Source organism: Sarcophilus harrisii, chromosome X, assembly GCF_902635505.1.
Source record: "Sarcophilus harrisii chromosome X, mSarHar1.11, whole genome shotgun sequence".
Taxonomy (NCBI): Eukaryota; Metazoa; Chordata; class Mammalia; order Dasyuromorphia; family Dasyuridae; genus Sarcophilus; species Sarcophilus harrisii.
Window position 1 is genome coordinate 16,134,694 of NC_045432.1, and position 20,102 is coordinate 16,154,795.

General features: G+C 37.1%; 1 pseudogene; it reads right to left on the minus strand.

The window, feature by feature from the left end:
- Window positions 1-17,179: 17,179 nt before the first annotated feature.
- LOC100922518 lies at window positions 17,180-18,256 on the minus strand (annotated as a pseudogene).
- Between the last annotated feature and the right edge of the window lie 1,846 nt (window positions 18,257-20,102).

Sequence of the window (20,102 nt, forward strand, 5' to 3'; positions counted from 1 at the left end):
GTGTCTACCAATCCTTCCAATGGTATGATATTTATATAGATCGTGAGCATAGGTCGGTCAGCTGTCACAGCTGCAGTCTAGAATATTCCTGGATTCTGTTGTTGGGAGTCAAAATCTGGCCAACTATCACCAGATGGCTTATTAGGAGTCTGTATTAGTAAACCTGGTGCTACTACTTCTCCTGGGTGATAAGTCACACATTGTCTAACTGTATTAGTGACTGGGATATTATCTATACATTCCCCAGTTTCCCACATCAGTGTGTGGATGAACACTGTTTTGTAAGCACTCTCAGGATGTGAAATGCTCAAGCCTATTGTGCCTGGAGGCAAGAAATCTATTGGCTGGACAGGGACAGATTCACCTCTCCAGGGAATATCTCAGTAGTCCCAGCTGCATACAATTCTATTCTCCCCAATTGTAATCCCTTTCTCCCATCAGGTTGCTTTTTGGCTGATTGATCATGTTGGAGTACTGAACTTCTAAAGACTTTCTGGGTGTAACATTGGCTGCCACCATGTCCCAAATTTTTTTTTTTGCCTGGGGCCCTGTAGCTGATCCCTGCTTCCCATTTCCCTGAGTCAATCTACATTCTGATGCCCAATGGAAGTTTCTGTTGCATTTTGGACATATGGTTTTTGGTCTTGTTCTCTCACCCTGTCTTCTCTGCTAACATTGAGCTTTCAGATGCCCTACTTTACCACATTGAAAGCATTGATTAGTCTCTGTGGAAGTCCCTTGCCAAAAGGGACCCTGTCTTCCCATGATCTTGAAAAATCTGCATCATAATTTGGGTATAAAAGTTATTGTGCCCACTGTGGCACAGCATCATATGATCTCATCTAAAGGAATATCCTTGTGTAGACCTAATATAATTCTTCTACAAATCTCATTAGCAGTTTCTCTAGCAAGTTGTCTTATCATAATTTCTGTTGTTGCATTTTCACCAATAGTTTGTATGACAGCTGCCTGAAAACATCCTACAAAATCAGCAAAGGGTTCATTTGGACTTTGCACTATTTTCATGAAGGCTTCCTCTCTATCTTGTCTTCCTGTGAAGGTGCCCCATGCTTTGATAGCAGCAATAATTTGCTCATATGCTGCTATAGGGTAATTAATCTGTGTCTGCACAAGGACCTAAACCTGCTAGTTGGTCAGAGGTGACTGGTATATTAAATGCAGTTTGCCTATTTCATTGGGCTTGTATCCTACAGAGTTCACTATACTTTGAAAGCCACAACAAGTTTTTTCCAGGTTCTAAACATGTCCTTGCTATAGATTTCCAATCACTAGGGGTTAAAATTTCAAAAGCCAAATTCTCAAATATCATCTTAACATAAGATGATGTAGACCCATAAAGAGTGCAAGCCTTTTTCAGATCTTTGATAATTTCCAGATCTTTGACTAGTGTCTTTTCTAATCTTGTCATAGGGGGTGGATAAAGCTGCTTCATGGGCGGTGCTGATGGTGTCACTGCCCCTCCCCTTCCTCCTCTTCCTCCTCCCTCCACCCACAACGGGGAAGTTGAGGAGGGAGGGTAATGAGATGGGGAATGCACTAATGGCTCCTGCTGTGAAGCACCACTATACTTAACTCCTTCCTTGTCTAATTCTTCATGCTTTTCAGCTATTTTGTCAATACCATCTCTTTTTAAAATTTCATCAGCATTGTACTTAATGCCTTTCTTGTCTAATTCTTCATGCTTTTCAGCTACTTTGTCAATACCATACCCCTCCTGCTCTTTTCCTTATTTTAAAACTTGTGGGATTCCTTAAAGCCAATTGTATTATGTTATATATATATATATATATATATATATATATATATATATATATATATATAATGTTTCTTCAGGAATTGAATCAGGACCTTTATCACTGTAACATTCAATTAGTTGCTCTCCCACTAGTTTCCACTTATCTAGTTCTAATTTTTCTTCCTTAGAGAACCAAGGAGACATGCATTGTAATGTTTCTAAGAGTTCAATGATCTGCTTCCAAGTTACAATCAAACCTTGGTTCTTTATTAGCTTTACTTTGCATTCTACACACTTCCCTTGGAGTGGGGAAGATTCTTTTCTAAGCATTTGTCACATTTTAGCTGAAACACCAGTTTATCCCTTACCAAAGTTTCCTGCTTGTTTATTTTTGTACTCACCCTATTTCTGAGTCATGGGGACTTCTCCACTGAACTCACAATTGTGTCAGTTAAGTGTAGGTTCTTAGTCTATGTTTGGGAGCCAAAATGTAATTGTTCTAGCTAGCTCTCTGGAGGTCCTCTGAATGGGCTTTGGTTTCAGCAGAATAATCACCACAAGAATAGTCACGAATAAAATCCAAAGTCTTTATTATCTCCTTCACAGTCTGTCTCCTTCACCTTGGGCTGGGCTAGCTTTCTAGGGGACCTCCAGATGGTCCTTGGTCTTAGTGGAGAAGTGAAGAAGACAGGACAGCCACAATAAGGGTCTTTCTCTTAGAATCTGTTCTCAAGTCTATGTCTGAGTCCCCAGAGTTTGAGCTCCAGCTTCCAATCCTCTGTCTTCTCTGTCTCAGAGATCTGTCTTCCCTCCCAGATCTCTTATCTGTTATATACTCTTACAAGTACATCATCATAGGTGTTAATCTTGTAGAATAAGTGTCAGCTTGTAGAACTATACTAAGTACTAAGTACATGTAAACTAGAGAATCATTATCTCAATTCCACTGAGTTAACATCTTGTTGTAAGATTACTTGTTTCAAGTATACTTGGCCCTCTACAGGGAGTCTTTCTGGGGTATGGGTACAAAGTAGTCCCCTTCTAGCTCTAAAATTCTGTCATTCTGTGATAGTAATGAATACTGATCTCCCTGTTGACTTAACAAGTCAAGATGCTCTCTATGCATCTGTCAAGAAATCCAGTGTGACGTTAACCTAGCAACAAGAGATTTCTTGTTGGAAAGGGGTATTTTTATTTTATTTTAGGTGATTAAAAAAAACCACAAATACAAAAAAAAGAAAAAACATTGCTATGTAAACTAGCAGAACATAAGAGGTTTCAATATAAAACAGTAAATTTCTATTTCAAAAATTTTATATATAAATACTACACATTGTTTTTTAAAAATGCCCAACTTTTCTTTGCATCCTTGTTGGTTTTATTTTGTTCACTCATGTGAACTTTTTATTTTATTTTCCCCCTCTCCTCAAAAAAAGCTACAATTAAGTTGGGATATATATATACCTATACACATATATTTATAAACATACTCATATATGCACATATACATCTATATGTAATACTGTACTATGCTTATTTCCTCCTATTATTTGTTTTTCTAGAGGTAGTTAGCATCTTTCCTTCATAAATCCAAGTCTTTCCATGTTTTTCTGAATCAACCAGATCATCCTTTCCTACACCACAGCAGTTTCCAACGCAAGCACATCCTACCTGAGACACTGTCTATGAAAGTCCTCCTCCCAATATTCTGCATTCCTTCTGTTCTTGGCTATATAGGTTTTATTTATGCAAGAAATTTTTAATTTAAAATGGAAATTATCCTTTTTTACTTCTACAATACTCTCATCTTATAATGTTTCAAGTTTTCCCTAGTTGCTTTGAAGTTTCTGACCTTTTGTTCTTCCAAATTATTTTTTTCTAATTCTAAGTAAAACAACTTTTTATTAATTTAATTGAAATGACATGGAATAAATTAGTTAAGTAAAATTGTCATTTTAAAATTATATTGGGTTTATCTACCCATAGACAATAAATATCCCTTCAATCATTTAGAACTGACTTTATGTGTATAAAAAGCATTTTATGTTTATATTCATATAGTTTATGTCTCTTTTTGAAGGTATACTGTTAGGTATTTTATACTGTCTAGGTCTAATTTTAAATGGTCTAAAACAATATTGAATAATATTGGTGACACAGTGTAGTTTATCTATTTTCATTTTCTGATTCTATTTCTTTAACTTCAACTTCGTCTGAAATCAGGACTACTATCCCTGTTTTGTAATATACTAAATTCTTTTCCTGCCCTTTATTTTCTTTATGTGAATCTCTCATTTTTATGTTTCTTGAAAGCAAGCTATTGTTGAATTCAGGTTTTTAATCTGCTATCCATTTCCATTTTATGGGCAAGTTCATTCCATTCACATTCAAAACTACAATTATTTGTGGTGTATTTTCCTCCTTCCTATTTTTTCCCTAATATCCTTTGTAGTCTACTTACCCTATCTCTCCTCACTCCTCTGCTTTCCTTCTATCTGCTATCTTGCCTTGCTATTCCTTGACCGACCTCCCCCTCTAAGAGCCCCTCCCTTATTCTTTCCTTCTACTGTCTCTTTGCCCTCTTATTCCTTTCTGAATTTAGAAGATTTTATACATACATACACACATACATATGCTATGTATATATATATATATATATATATATATACATATACATATATACACATACATATATTGTGCTCTCTTTAACCCATTCCCAATGAGAATAAGGTTCAGCACTACTTGACCCCGCAATACTAGCTACTTCTGTATCACTTTTTCTTTTTGTGTTATTTGTATAAGACCACTTCTCCTTATCTCTCCCTACACAGTTTTATTTTATTAGAATCACCCCATCATACTCAGCTCAATTCACATTTTTAAAACTACTCAAATAATGAAGATAATAATAAAAATAAATATTTCCACAAATATGAAGTAAATAATTTGACCTATAATTGATCTTTAATGTTTACCTTATAATTTCTCCTAGATGTTAAATTAAGTTCTGAAGTTTTTGTTACAAAACCCTCAAAGTCTTTGTATTCATTATCTCTTTTTTTAAATTAAGAATTTATATTTAATTTTGTTGAGTAAGTTTCTCTTGGTCATAACCCTAGCTCTTCTGTTCTAAAAATGTTTTATTCCTAGACCTTCAATTCTTCAATGTAGTAGTTGTTAGGTCTTGTGTAATCTTTATTGTAGTTCCATGATATTTAAATTGCTTTTTTCCCTGTTGCTTTTTCAGGTAGTGATCAGTGGATTTTTTTTCTATTTCTGCTTTGCCTTCTTATTGTAGAACTTACGGGCGATTTTCCCTCATAATTACTTGTAATACCATATTGAATTTTTTATTGTATTTTTCAGGTGGTCCAACTATTCTTATATTATTTATTCTTTTTCTGTTCTCTAAATTAGTTGTATTTCTGATAAGATGTTTCACTTTCTCTTTTACTTTTTCATGTGATGCCAGAGAAACCGAGATAAGACAGAGATTGGTTTCTAATAATTTTAATTGTGGAGAATTTAGACTAGTTGAGACTAGCCGGATGCATGGGACTCTTGTCTCAAAGCATTCAGCAGCAAGCAACTAATTCAAAAGACTTTTATAGCTAGGGGAAACAAAGGCAGATGGGAGGGGGGCAAGGATACTGGACAAGCCATAGCTCCAGGAAAGGATTCTGAGGGATGTAGAAGACCCTTACCCAAAATGATTACTCAGAAATCACTCAGTAGAAGGCAGAAAAATTGTTTATTGAAAAGCTCCAGAGGATGAGCCATCCCATCGCAAGATAAGAAAGAGAAAGCTTGGGGTAGGAGGGCTAAAGAAGTAGTAAAGATACACAGCTTTTATACAAGAAATTACATCACAAGTAAGAGAGCATTGAGAAGGGGAGGGGGAGGCATCTAATTGGTTGTTGCTATTTGGGGATTTTGGAATGGAAGATTTCTGTTTCCCCGAAATCTCCTGATTTCAAGGAAACAGAAAGTCAGACCTTCAGGCTTAATCAAGCAGATAGTGGTCCAGCTAATAGACTAAATATCGATAAATGTCAAATACCAATAAATGTCATCAGCTCAGGTTAAGTAAATATGTTTCTAGCTGGCCAAGGCTCAAGTAAATAAGGGCCTGCACATATTATACAGGCATAGGGGAAACACAGAAATAATAAAATACAGAAAAAGAATTCATACATTCCTGTAAGTTCTTCACCTTATCTATTCCCCACAGGATCATAACGCAATCCTGACAAGATAAGGGTAAGGGGAGGGGGGTGAGGACACTGGATGAGTAGACAAGATAAGAAGGTCAAGGGCAAGAGACATTGAGGAGAGGGGCAATACTCAAAAAGAGGGCAAATTATTCCAGCAAGCATTTGAGATAAGGCACTTGGAGTTTTATGACTCAATTGGCATTTCAGGGTCTCTCCTCCAACTCAGTCCCAGTGGCAAGGGACAAAGGAGTTCTATAACAACCTTATTCAGAGCATAATAATTCAGGAAATGGAGGCACAGAGGGTCCAGTGATCAAATTAAGTTAGAAAAATGGAATCCCAAACTCTCAGAGTTAGAGCTTAATTTTTTTAAGGTAGAAACTTCAATTAAATTTTGTATTATGGACTCTCTGGTGATCAATCCAGACGAAACATCTCATCCTGCATTTTTTATTTACTTTCTTTCCTTTTGTAGACCTTACACAAAAGAACCCTATGTACTGGGAGACCCTCATCTTTTTTACTAAGTCAATGATACCAATATAGTATTCAAAGCTTCTCCTCAGCCATGAGTAACTGATGATAGCAAACAGTAGATGTACACAGGGCTTCATTTTCTCTTCTTGTGCCAGGTCACTTATTCTATCTCCAGGTACTGCAGCACAAATAGCATCTGAAAGACAGAGAAACCCAATCAGTGGGGTGTGACTCCACCATTGCAGCAGCTGTTTTGAATACAAACACCTCAGTGAGAGGTGTTGCCTCAAAGCAAGGAAGATTCGTAGAGGGTCTTGTTGGGGATATTGATGGGCCAGAAGTAGCAAATCACCTGGCTCACCCACAACTCAAGCTTATCATCTCTCCAATCTGGGACCCTGTAGGATGATTCTATGTCTATTGCAAGAAAGAAGTAGTTTCAGAAAATGAGATCATTACTCCATACCTCAAAGGACAATAGGCCCCATTTGTTTGGAGGGAAACCAATTTGGGGGGTAAATGGACCCCAGCAAAATACTACCCAATGTCTGAGTGGGTCTCTACTAAAGAGAAAAGTGACTTTATGCTAATCTTCACTCTTGTGCTCTGGTAACCAACTTATATACTTTTTTGGCTTAAGCTTATCTCTGTAACACTCTCCATACTATATTTCACTCCCAGTTTCTAGGCAGCTTCTATACTGGTTGAATATAACAAGTGTCTCCAGATATGGCCTTCAAAATAGACTTTAAAACTTCAGCATTGTCTCCTAAACCCTATTTAGGGAAGACCTCCTCCCTCACTTTTGAAAGATTTATTTTTGCAAATCAAAGAGTGGGGAAAATGATATGACTTATTCTCTTCCCCTGTCAGGAAGAAGCCCAAAAGGCTTTTATCAGATATAACAAATTCCCAGATTACACTGTTTGAAAAGTGACTATGGGAATGGAAATCTTTTGTCTATCCCTCAAATCTCTGTGCAACTTTAAGCAACCTTTTGAGATACTGATTAGCATATTTTTTTTAATTAAAGCTTTTTATTTTCAAAACATATGCATAATTTTCAAAATTCACTGTTGCAAAACCTTGAATTCCAATCTTTTCCCTTCTTTCCCCCTCCATCCCTTCCCCTAGATGACAAGTAATCCAATATGTTAAACATGTGCAATTCTTCTACACATAATTCCACAATTATCATGCTGCACCAGAAAAATCAGATCAAAAAGGAAAAAAATGAGAAAGAAAATAAAATGCAAACAAACAACAATAAAAAAGGTGAAAATACTGTGTTGTGATTCACACTCAATCCCCACAATCCTAGCTCTGGGTACAGATAGCTCTCTTCATCACAAGTCCAATGGAACTGGCCTGAATCACCTCACTGTTGAAAAAAAGCCACATCTGTTAGAGTTGATCATCCTATATTTATTGCCATGTGCAACGATCTTCTGGTTCTACTGACTTCATTCAGCATCAGTTCATGTAAGTCTCTCTAGGCCTCCCTGAAATCATCCTGCTGATCATTTCTCTGTGTGTGTGAGTGTAGTAGAGATAAAGTGAAAAACTTCCAAGAATGTTTAAATTCCTCTTCTATATTTTAGTTTCTCTGGGTCTCTGTGACCTGCATAAGTATATTGAGTAGTAGCCAATATGTACTTAGATTTTAGATATATGTATTTAACCTAGAATGATGACATTTATCACTGTTCAAGTTATCAATGTTTAGACAACTAGTTGCCTGATGTATGGTTCCTCCCGGAACTAGGGAATCTGCTGTTTTTGGTACGAATAACATCCAATTAAGGGGTGGGGAGGCACCTATCTCTTAATGTTCTCCAACTCATGATGTAATCCTTTGTAAGTAAAACCTATAAAAACTGTCTACCTTATCCCTTTCTTTAGCCCTTCTACTGTGAGCTTTCCCTCCTTGTGGTGGAATTGCTCATTCTCATGAGAATTAATTAAACAACTTTTCTGCTTTTTACTTCTAGAGGTCTCTAAGTAGTCATTTTTGGATAGGATTTTATATCCCTCACAGTTTTGGGGGCTTGGTCCAGGATGAGTCTTTGGGGGAAACGGTTGCTCACCCCAAACAGGGGTGGGCGCAACCACGGCTAGTTTTTCCGTGGTCTCTGACTCTGAGTGTGTAGCCTCCCTCCCTCTCTGACAAACGACCCAAGGCAGAGATACTCAGTGAAAAGCAGAATTGAAGACGAAAAGGAGAAACAGAGTCCTGACGGGCCGCGGCGGCAGTCTGAAAAGCAACACGTGTTCTTGAGGTGAGCTTGGAAAGTCTGGGGTCTATTGACTGGGTCAAGGGAGACCGGAGGGACTAGCCCTCCTAAAAATTGCTTTGGTGGACTGGTATTGACCCAATGGTAAAGGACTTTCTAAGGAGACTCTCTTGGGTGATCGTGGGGCATGAGGGTAACGAAGGACCTCCGCTGACAACTTGGTTTGAGACCATGTAATAATAGGGCCGAAGCAGTCCAAAGACTTATGTCAGAATGTTAGCTAGGAAATTCAAGAAAAATAGAGCTCTGGGTCTGTCTGTGTGTGTCTGTTTGTCTGCTTTGCATTCTGTTCTGTGTTAAAAGTTAGCAAGCTCATAAGAGAGAAGAATCCAGCCTCTGTGTTGCAGACAGTGAGTTAGGTAAGAAAAAGAAGTTTGAAAAATCTTTTTCTCTCTCCCTCTACCTCTAGCTAACAACTTCAGCTTTATGGGGAGAAGGGGGAGGAGGGAGAGAAGGAAAAAAAATGTTTAAGGTAAAACAAGGATTTGGTGCTTAACTGGCTTACTAAAGAAAAGAAGTTTGAATGAAATATCTAGGTAGATTTCAGGAAATCTCACGAACTAAAGTATGGGTTAATTTTAAAATAATTTTAAATTGGTATATTGGAAACAAAAAACTGCAGATATTTGAAGGGAGGAATAAAAATAGATTAAGAGAGGTAAATAGCTGAATACAGGGGCTCTCTGACTTGTTGGACCTGTGGGAAAACTAAGTGTGTTTCTAAAAAAATTTGTGCCAGGAGAAGAAAGAAAAATAATTAGTAGCAAATTTGCTTTCATGGAATTAGAGAACAGAAAGTTTAAGAAGGCTAAACTGGGTAATTGTTTGTCTGCAACATTTGATTAAGAGTTTTGGGAATTTACTATATTTTTTAAAAGATACTATAATTTTGAAATTGATACATGCCTTGCACATGTTAGATTTATTCTGGGTAAAAATCTTAAGAATTGTTTGAATATTGTGGCCTTTACAACTGAAGAAAAAAACTTTTCTTTTTTTATTATTTGGTTGGACTTCAAATTGAAATTCAAAATTATTGTTATTAAACAAAATGCCAGTAGTTTATCTTGGCAGGGGGGTCATGTTTGTATCTCCCTACTTAAATGGTATATTGCTTTTTAAAAGTATTGGGTAATTTGTACACTATAAGTTTTATGAATTTTGGTTCAAAATTAATTGTGAATCTTAAAGTTTAAAGTTTTTTTTTAAAAAGGTGACTTAAAGACAAGGGAAAAGAGAGATTGATGTTCAAAAGCAATTAATAGTTTAAATGGAGTATCTAGTCAAAAGGGTCACAGAGAGATGGCTGTGAGACGGGATGTGTTTTTGCAGGGGGAGAGTAGCAGTAGAAAGCTGCAGCCACTTTTGGCTGAAGAAAGCAAACTGATTTAAAGGGACACACTGCTCTTACAAGATGTTAATTGATTGAACATTTGTTTCTTTAGATACATAATGGTTTTTGTGTTTAAAGAATATGATCAGAAATGTGATCTCTAGTTTGAAAGGGTTATTTCAAAAAGGTTTAATTGATGTTTTTAAGAACTTTTCGGATTCTTTTATGTAAAAATAGGAAGTTTTAATTAACTGTATTGATGTCAATTATTTAAAAGGGACTCCAAGGATAATAGTTTTTGCCTCTGTCCTTTTGAAAATGTTTTTGCTATGAACAATATGTAGTTTGAGATTTTTCTATGTATTGGATATTTTTTTAAAAAAAGGCAAAATGATTGTTATAATATTCAATTTATGGAACATCTACTTGGGTATATAAGAATTGTGTGAGCATTCTGGGATAAATTTCTTATTGTTAAAAGTCTTACAATATGTAAATGATCCTCTTGTGGCAGGGAGGAAAAAGAGTGACTTTGTCCAAGTCACTATCAGTTTGTTAAATTATTTAGGAGCACGGGGACTGAGAATTTCTTAAGACAAATTGCAATTTGTGAAATGTGAGGTAAAATATTTAAGTTATTGTATAAGTGAAGGGAAAAAGAAATTAGATCCTGTAAATTACTTGAGGGAAAGAATGGAAACAGTCAAGGTAAGGGATTGGCACACAGGGCATTGGTCACCGAAATTTTAACCAATCTTATGTTCCCTAAGAACATTGCAGTGATTCATGTGCAAGGGCACCAAAGCAGAGATTCATTTGAGACAAGGGGAAACCGCTTTGCAGATGAGGAGGTGAAACGGGCTGGAGAAGAGGAATCTGTACATTCGGAGGAGATGATGGTACTAATTCTGGCATTTCTGCCTCCAATGCCTCCACCTTCCCTTACCCAGAAGAGAAGCAGGAAATCCAAAGCCTTGGCACTGGGGAGGATAAAGAGGGGCATTGGCTCCTCCCTGACAGCAGAGAGGTACTGACCACAGCAGGTATGGGCCATGTGCTCCAACATTTACATCAGGGCAGTCATTGGGGTGTCCAAGACCTGTGTGACATGGTGCTAAGTTGGTGACACTGTCTTGTACACAATAGCAGGCAACTGGTCAGAGGGTGTCCTGTTTGTCAGGGGATGAATAGGGTGGCCCAATGACAAGTCCAGAAAGGAGGAAGGCCCCCTGGTATCAGACCTTTCCAAAGCATTCAGGTGGACTTTACCAAGCTGGGGCATCTCAAATACCTGTAGGTCGTAGTGGACCATCTGACCTCATGGGTGGAGGCCTTCCCCTTTGCCTGGGCAACTGCCTCGGCAGTCGTAAAAGTCCTCCTTGAGCATATATCATTCCAGTGTATGGGTTGGTGGAGCAGCTAGATTCGGACCAAAGCACCCATTTCGCAGGTAAAATCCTCTGATCTGTGGCCCGAGCTCTAGAAATATCCTGGGACTTATATACCTCATGGCATCGGCCCTCATCAGGTAAAGTGGAAAGGATGAATAAGGAAATTAAACAGCAACTGACTAAATTGGCCGAGACACAATTGTCCTGGACTAAGTGCCTTCCCCTTGCCTTATTAAGAATTAGACCAAAACCCCGAAGGGATGTGGGATTATCACCTTATAAATTATTGTATGGTCTCCCTTATCCAAAAGGGATTCAAAATTCTTCCTTGGATCCAATGTTTGAGACCAAGGATTTGTTTTTAAGGAAATATGTTTTTACTGCCACATCTGAAAACTTTATAACTAAAAGGGCTTAATTGCTCAGACTCCTCCCTTAGGATTCACAGGGCATAAGTTCTAGCCTGGAAACTGGGTCCTGTTCGGACATGGAAGGAGGACAAGGTGACCCTGAGCTGGAAAGGACAGTTCCAGATTCTCCTCACATCAGACACAGCAGTCGGTACCAAAGAGAGAGGATGGACTCACCATACCAGAATTAAAGGACCAGTGGACGTCCAAGGGTGTGGACCTCCAAGCTGAATCCAGAGGAACAGTTAAAGCAAATGTTAAAAAGGACGTGATGAATTGTGCATGTAAAATCTTAATAGTAGTATTGATTTGAGGTACTATACTGGGGCTTTTTCTAACAGTGCTAGATACTATTTTCTGTTGGACAGTGTTATTTCAACTCAGAAATCTGACTTATTATTCGGTAGAATGGGGGCCAAATCAAACATACACAGAAGGGAATTGTGCCTTCTATCCCTATGTATAACACTACCCCTTGTTGGAACAATCCCTAATCCTTTACTGAAGGAAGGCAACAGCTTCCAGAACTTGATTCAGGTTATTGCTGATACATTTTATCTCAAAAACTGCTGGATATGTGGGGGACCCAAACAACTCACACGATGGCCCTGGGTACCTGTCCCTTTATATCCAGCCTGGATATTGAGTAATAGATCAGTTGTACATGATGGTACAGGATTTTGGTCAGATCAGGAGGAACATCAGTGGAAACTAACTAATGCTGTCCCAGGAGGGCGTTGTTTAAATCAAATAGGCACAGGGCCTTGGATGGGAGAAAGTAAATGCGAATAGACTTTTACCCGCTGGCCAGCAAAGGTAGATATTATAGATTGTAGTAAATATAAAAATAGATGGGATAAAACAAGTATTGTTTGTGACGATGGGTCAGTGATTAAATGTACTCATGAACATGCAGTAGAGGGTAGTGAAGAATGCTCGAAGGAATTTAAAAAGAAACCAACTTGTCAAACACCCCGAGATTTATGGAGATGTTTAAGGTTAAATAGTACAAAGCCAGGTACTGCTAGTACTGTAATGGGATGGAAGTGGGAGAATAGTAATGGAAGTATTAGAAGAATGTTTGGTAACTTTATATAGTTATATAGATTTTACTGGGGAAAATGATTGTAATTGCACTTGGATGCCTCAAAAGCAACTTTGGAAGTGTAATTCAAAAACCATGAAAGGGGGAACGTTAGCTCCATGGGATGATATATATTTCCCACCCTCAACAGGAGTTTTTATCTTCTGGCATGAGAAAAACCCAGCTTTAAGAGGACACCATTGGATTTGTGGCCAGATGGCATATACTCACCTCCCAAGAAATTAGACTGGGATTGTTATATAAGTACAATAAGGCCCAAGTTTTTCTTCCTTCCAGAAGATAGTGACAAACAATTAGGAATATGACTAGTATAGATACTTATCTGATTCAAACAGGTGATGCTAATGGATGGGAAATACATGGCCCTCAGAAAGAATCATCAAAGAGTATGGGCCAGCCACATGGCTCAGGATGGAAGTTGGGGGTATAGGACACCAATATATATATTAAACAGGCTAATTAGATTACAAGCAGTTCTGGAGATAACAACTAACCACACTGCTCAGGCTCTTGATTTGCTGGCTGATCAAGTCACTCAAACACAAGAAGCTGTTTTACAGCATCGACTAGTTTTAGATTATTTGCTAGCAGATGAAGGAAGAGTCTGTGGAAAATTAAATTTGTGCACTTGTTGCATGCAAATTGATGATAATGGGCAAGTGGTAAAAGAAATTACAAAAGGCATTTGCAGAATAGTTCATGTGCCTGTACAGGTGTGGAAATCCCTTTTTTCTAATAGTTGGTGGTCCTGGTTTGATGGTAGCTGGTGGAAACGACTTTTATGGTATGGACTAATTGCAATCAGTGGTATTATATTGTTAGCATTATGTTTACCCTGTATAATTACATTAATAACCAGAATAGTCCAACAATCCCTATCGAAATTATTGCATCCAGAGGAGGCTATTAAGATGATGATTCTCCAGAAAAGAGGCTGGAGGGTGCTGGAAGGAGATCATTCTGATAGTGAACTTGATAAACAATGTGTAAGTCTGTTAACTGACTTTGAGCAATGTGTAAGTTCTTCATAGACAATATGATAAAAATCATTTACATATTAGAAGGGGGGAGCTGTGTGTGTGTGTGTGTGTGTGTGTGTGTGTGTGTAGTAGAGATAAGATGAAGAACTTCCAAGAATGTTTAAATTCCTCTTCTATATTTTAGTTTCTCTAGGTCTCTGTGACCTGCATAAGTATGTTGAGTAGTAGCCAATATGTACTTAAATTTTAGATATATGTATTTAACCTAGAATGATGACATTTATCGCTGTTCAAGTTATCAATGTTTAGACAACTAGTTGCCTGATGTATATAGTTCCTCCCAGAACTAGGGAATGTGCTGTTTTTGGCACGAATAACATCCAATTAAGGGGTGGGGTGGGGGTACCTATCTCTTAATGTTCCTTAACTCATGATGTAATCCTTTGTAACTAAAACCTATGAAAACTGTATACCTTATCCCCTTCTTTAGCCCTCTACTCTGAGCTCTCTCTCTTTCCCTCCTCTCAGTGGAATTGCTCATTCTTATGAGAATTAATTAAATAAACTACTTATCTGCTTTTTACTTCGAGAGGTCTCTGAGTAGTCATTTTTGGATAGGATTTTCTATCCCTCACATTTCTTATAGAACAATAATATCCTATAACATTCATATACCATAATTTATTCAGCCATTTCACAGCTGGGCATCCACTCAGTTTCCATTTCCTTGCCACTATGAAAAAGGCTGAGTGAAATGAGCAGGACCAGGAGATCATTATATACTTCAACAACAATACTATATGATGATCACTTCTGATGGACCTGGCCATCCTCAGCAACGAGATCAACCAAATCAGTTCCAATGAAGCAGTAATGAACTGAACCAGCTACACTCAGGGCAAGACCTCTGGGAGATGACTATGAACCACTACATAGAATCCCCAATCCCTATATTTTTGCCTGCCTGCATTTTTTTTTATCTCCTTCACAGGCTAATTGTACAATATTTCAGAGTCCGATTCTTTTTGTACAGCAAAATAATGGTTTGGACATGTATACTTATTTTGTATTTAATTTATACTTTAATATATTTAACATGTACTGGTCATCCTGCTATCTAGGGGAGGGGTGGGGGAAGGAGGGGAAAAATTGGAACAAAAGATTTGGCAATTGTCAATGCTGTAAAATTACCCATGCATATAACTTGTAAATAAAAAGCTAAAAAAAAAAAGGCTGCCACATTTTTGCACATGTGGGTCCCTTTCCCTCCTTTATGATCTCTTTGGGATACAGACTCAGTAGTGACATTATGGGATCAAAGGTATGGACAGTTTGATAGTCCTTTGGGCCTAGTTCCAAATTGCTCTTCAAAATGGTTGGGTCAGTTCACAACTTCAACAACAATGTATTAGTATCCCGGTTTTCCTATATCCCCTCCAACATTCATCATGATCTTTTCCTCTCATCTTAGCCATTGACTAGCATATCTTTATACAGTCTGGGACCTGGTATGCTAGGTGCATTCCATCTGTCTCCTTGATTTCTCCACCTTTGAGCTCCCTGGCACTTTCTCTTATTCTCCTTCTTGAGTTCATGTCTACTTCTTAGAAACCCCTAAGGCTGTATTTCTTCTATAAAAGATCTGGTTATGATGAAGATCTTTGCTAAGTCTTTTCAGGATTAAACCCACTATGAAGTACTCCTTCTCTCCCTACTCACAGTGCCTTTTCCTTGTTAATCTGCCAAACTCCTCTATGGATCTAACCAGCCAGTCAATGGTTTACTCCCACCTCATGGAGTATTTCCTTTCTACTGGTTAATTGTGAGTTCCCCTAGAGAACTTGCCTTTTTCTGGCTAACTATATGCTCTCCCAACTCTCTTTCATATTTAGCATTCCTAGTGTCTTTTGTATCCCTTTATTTTGTCTGCAACCTACTTCCCTAAATAAATCTACATTTTGACAAAGAGAAAAAAGAAGCAGTGAATCAAATAGGCAAAGAGGGAGTCCTACCAAATCCCTTTTATCATACAGATATGGTGCTGATACCTAAATCAGGAAGAGCCAAAACAGAAAGAAATTTATAGACCAATTTCCATAATGAATATTGTCACAAAATTTTTAATATAACCAAAAAGATTACAGCAACTTATTACCAGTATAATACACTATGACCATGTGGCATTTATACCAGAAATTCAGGGTTGATGTAATATAAGAAAAACTATCAGCATAATTGATGATATCAATAATAAAACTTACAAAAATCATATCTCAGTAGATGCAGAAAGAGCTTCTTGACAAAATACAACATCAATTCCTAATAAAAAATACTATAGAGCATAGGTATAAATGAAATTTTCCTTAAAAGGATAAGTAACATTTATCTAAAATCATTAGCAAGCATTACATGTAATGGGGATCACCTAGAAGCATTCACAATAAAATTGGGTGAAACAAGGATGCCAGTTATCACCACTATTACTCAATATTGTACTAGAAATGTCAGCTTTAGCAAATAGAAAAGAAAAAGAAATTGAAGTAATTAGAGGAAACAAAATTATCACTCTTTCCAGATAATATGATTAGAGAATCCTAGACAATGGGAAAAAAAAAACTAGTGGAAAGAAATAAGTAAAGTTGCAGGATACAAAATAAACCCAAATAAATCAATGGCATTTCTATATATTACCAACAAAGTCCAACAGCAAAAGATAGAAAGAGAAATCCCATTTAAAATAGCTGTAGACAATATAAAATATTTGGGACTCTACCTGCTAAGACAAATCCATGAATATATAAACACAATTACAAAGGACTTTTCCCACAAAGTCAGATCTAAACAACTAGAAAAATATCAATTGCTTGTGAGTTAGGCCAAGATAATATAATAAAAACGACAATTCTACCTAAATTAATTTACTTGTTCAGTGCCATGCCAAACTGCCAAAAATTATTTTATACACCTAGAAAAAATAATAACAAAATTCATCTGAAAGAACAAAAGGTTAAGAATATTGAGGAAATAAAGGGAAAAAAAATTGAGGGAAGGTGGCCTAGACATACCAGACCTAAAACTATATTACAAAGTGGCAGTCATCAAAACCATTTGATACTGGCTAAAAAAATAGTCATTGATCAGTGGAATAGGTTAGGAAGACAAGATACAATAGCCAATGACTATAGTGATCTAGTGTTTGATAAACTCAAAGACCTCAGCTTCTGTGATAAGAACTCACTATTTGACAAAAATTGTTGAGAAAATTGGAAAATTCTCAGAAATTTGGCATTGACCAGCCCCTAACACTCTCTACCAAGACATGATTGAAATGGGTTCATGATGTGATACTTTAAGTAAATTAGAACAAGGGATAATCTTCCTCTCAGACCTGTGGAGAAAGCAGGAATTTATGACCAAAGAACCGTAGAACATTCTGAAATACAAAATGGATAATTTTTATTACATTGAATTAAAAAGGGTTTTTTACATAATTTATGCTCACCAAAAATCCATATAATCTTCATGGATAAAAATCATCCATAGTGATTTATGTTCTTTCTCTTATGAACCTCTAGCTTACTTTTTGCTAGCACCCACTTTTGCCTCTATAGTACCCCTGACTTAATTCATTTTTTGTCTTACTTTTACTGCTTTCTTGATGTCCTTTTCTTCTCTTACAGGACATGCCTTACAAGTCTGTGCTTTAGTTCATTTTTCTCTGCATAGTCAAGAGAATGATAAAACATGTCAAAGTTTCTTGTTTTCCCACTACCAAAATGGGTTCTAAATATATTTCAAAATGTGTCTGAAAAATAAAAATGACATCTGTAGTTGTCTTGTACGTCTTGGCCAGATTTTTTTGAATTTCATTACTAGTCTCCATGGCCTTTCCAGGATGAGGGACATCTATAACTATCTGTTTATGTTGAAGAAGTCGGTTTGATATGGAATTTCTGGCTCTGATGGTCACAGTATCATTCATGGTAGCTGCCAGCTTCTCAAGCAACAGGAGGGGGAAAGGCACAACAGGTGGCCATTTTTAAAAGGCTAGAGTTTACTACCTCTCTATGAAGAGGCAGGAGGCATCCTTCCTTATCAGTTCTGGAGTTCCTATGCCCTTCTATGTAATTTGCTTTACGTCATTGTGGTCATCATGGATTCTTGGTTTCACCCCGTCTTTTGGCCATGGATTTCAAGCAGCAAATGATGAGACTGGGTTCAGTAGCAATTCACCTGTGAAGAACTCACAAGAGCTTTCTCTTTGCCAAAAAATTTATGAAAAGAGGCCATAGGCAAAATAAAAAGGTAAAATATACACCAGGAGTGGTAAATATGAAATAAATTTGGTAGCACATACACTTAGCATGGAAAGGTTTTTTTTTAAATAAAGCTTTTTATTTTCAAAACATATGCATGGATAATTTGATAACATTGACCCTTGTGTTTCAGATTTTCTCCTCCTTTCCCTAATATCCATCCCTAGATGGCAGGTGAATCAGTATATGTTAAAAATGTTAAAATATATATTAAGTCCAATATGTATAAACATATTTATACAATTATCTTGCCGTACAAGAAAAATCAAATCAAACGAGAAAAAAAATGAGAAAGAAAATAAAATGAAAGCAAACAACAACAAAAAAAGGGGAATAATATGTTGTGAACCATACTTAGTTCCCACGGTCCTCTCTCTGGGTATAGATAGCTCTCTTCATCAAAAGACCATTGGAACTGATCTGAATTATCTCATTGTTGAAGAGAGCCATGTCCATCAGAATTGATCATTGTATAATCTTGTTGTTGCCTTATATAATGATCTCCTGGTTCTGCTCATCAGTTCATGTAGGTCTCTCCAAGCCTCTCAGAAATCATCCTGCAGGTCGTTTCTTAGAGAACAATAATATTTCATAACATTCATATACCATAACTTATTCAGCCATTCTCAACTGATGGGCATCCACTCAGTTTCCAGTTTCTTGCCACTACGAAAAGGGCTGCCACAAACATTTGTGCACATGTGGGTCCCTTAAGGAAAGGGTTTGAACAATTAACAATGGAAAAGATAAGTTCCCCAGTGGAACTCACAATTAAACTATCATGTTACTCCATGAGGTGGGAGTTCACCATTAACTGGCAGGCTAAATCCATAGAGGAGTTTAGCACCCTAAAAGAATCCGTTAGCTATAGCAGGAAAAAGACACCATGAGGCATGAGGGGAGGGAGGGGAGGAAAGATTCCATGAACAGAGCACCTGGTGGGCTAGACCAAAAGGGATTCAGCCACTTAAAAAAGTTTTGCACAAAGCCAATGAAGCCAAGAGTAGAAGAGAAAAATGTTCACACCCAGTGTTTCTGATAAAGACCTCATTTCTAAAATACATAGAGAACTGGTTTATTTAAGAATACAAATCATTGTTCAATTGATAAATGGTCAAAGGATATGACCAGACAATTTTCAGATAAAGAAATTAAAGCCATTTCTAGTCACATGAAAAGATTAAATCACTATTGATTAGAGAAATTCCAATTCAAGCAACTCTGAAGTACTACCTCACACCTATCAGATTGACTAAGATGACAGGAAAAGAATGATAAAAGTTGGAGGGGATGTGGGAAAACTGTGACACTAACACATTGTTGGTGGAATTGTGAATGAATATAGCCCTTCTGGAGGGATCCAGCCATTCTGGAGAGCAATATGGAACTATGCCAAAAAGGGTATCATACCCTTTAATCTGGCAGTCCCACTACTGGGTCAGTATCCACAGAAATCAAAAAGAGGGAAAAGGACCCACACATGCAAAAATGTTTGTAGCAGCTCTTTTTGTGGTAGCAAAGAATGGGAAATTGAGTGGATGCCCATCAATTGGAGAATAGCTGAATAAGTGATGGTATGTGAATGTAATGGAATATAATATATTGTTCTATAAAAATAATGATCAGGCTGATTTCAGAAAAGCCTAGAAATACTTACATGAATTGATCCTGAATGAAGTGAACAGAACCAAGACAACACTGTACATAGTAACAGCAAGATTGTGTGAAGATCATTTGTGAAACTTAGCTCTTCTCAGCAATACAATGATCCAAAATAATTCAAATAGACTTGCAATGGAAAATGCTATCCGCATCCGGAGGAAGAA